General features: G+C 31.5%; 1 non-coding gene across 1 annotated transcript; it reads left to right on the plus strand.

The window, feature by feature from the left end:
- The first annotated feature begins 254 nt into the window (after positions 1-254).
- On the plus strand, positions 255-326 carry TRNAR-UCU (transfer RNA arginine (anticodon UCU)). Its single transcript has one exon. It is a non-coding gene; the product is annotated as a tRNA-Arg (tRNA).
- Positions 327-1,300: the final 974 nt, after the last annotated feature.

Genomic DNA, 1,300 nt, shown 5'->3' on the forward strand with positions numbered 1-1,300 from the left:
TTTTTTCTTCGAGAATGAATCTAGAATTCTTAAAGAATTTGTCAATTCTTCATTTTCATTTCTTAATTTAGTTTTAGTTATATATATTCAATTATATTCAATTGATTTTTCTTTTTTATTTTTTTTTTCTTTTATTCTAAATATTTGATTTATTTTATTTTTATAATTTCTAGAATTCTTTATATTTGTTTGATTCTTTAATCTTTTTAATAAGGTTTAGTTAAAAAGGTTAAAGAATCAAATATAAAATAGAAGCGTCCATTGTCTAATGGATAGGACAGAGGTCTTCTAAACCTTAGGTATAGGTTCAAATCCTATTGGACGCAAGTTGTTTGCATATCTAATTTCAACCTTGTCCTTCTATTTTTTTTGATTTATTACATTTTGATTCGAATTCATTATATATAATATTCAAATGAAATAAAAACATATTAAAAGATACTAATTATAAAAATTGGAAAATTGAATTACAAAATTATTTAATGATTCATCAATTTTTTTCTACTTGTTCCTGGAATAAAAAGAGTTCCATCTGTTCTTTAATAGCGTCCTTTAAAAGGGCTTCTGCTTCCCCAGTGAATGTCTTGGTAGAAGATATGATTTCTTTGAATTGAGGTTTATTCGTCTTTAAGTAAGCACGTAACTCAACAAGAAATTTCCTTACCTGTCCAATTTCTAATGAATCAAGATAACCATTCGTTCCGGTATAAATAGTTACTATCTGTTCTTCCACAGTAAGAGGAGCTGATTGGGATTGTTTAAGCAACTCGCGCAATCGTTGACCTCTTGCTAATTGATTTTGAGTAGCTTTATCTAGATCAGAAGCGAATTGTGCAAAAGCTTCTAATTCTGCGAATTGTGCTAATTCCAATTTTAATTTACCAGCTACTTGTTTCATGGCTTTGATTTGAGCCGCCGATCCAACTCTGGAAACTGAAATACCAACATTAATAGCGGGTCTTATTCCAGCATTGAATAGATCGGCCGATAAGAATATTTGGCCATCTGTAATGGAAATTACATTCGTAGGAATATAAGCTGAAACATCTCCCGATTGAGTTTCAACTATTGGTAAAGCAGTCATACTTCCTTCGCCTAACTGAGAACTTAATTTAGCGGCTCTTTCCAAAAGACGCGAATGTAAATAAAAAACATCCCCTGGATAAGCTTCGCGACCTGGTGGTCTTCGTAATAGAAGAGACATTTGCCGATAAGCCTGTGCTTGTTTGGAGAGATCGTCATAAATGATTAAAGTGTGACGTTCACGGTACATAAAATATTCAGCCAGAGCTGCTCCTGT

Source organism: Vigna unguiculata, unplaced genomic scaffold (assembly GCF_037176805.1).
Source record: "Vigna unguiculata cultivar grain cowpea cultivar isolate G323 ecotype 2 unplaced genomic scaffold, ASM3717680v1 ptg000498l, whole genome shotgun sequence".
In the NCBI taxonomy this organism is placed as follows: domain Eukaryota; kingdom Viridiplantae; phylum Streptophyta; class Magnoliopsida; order Fabales; family Fabaceae; genus Vigna; species Vigna unguiculata.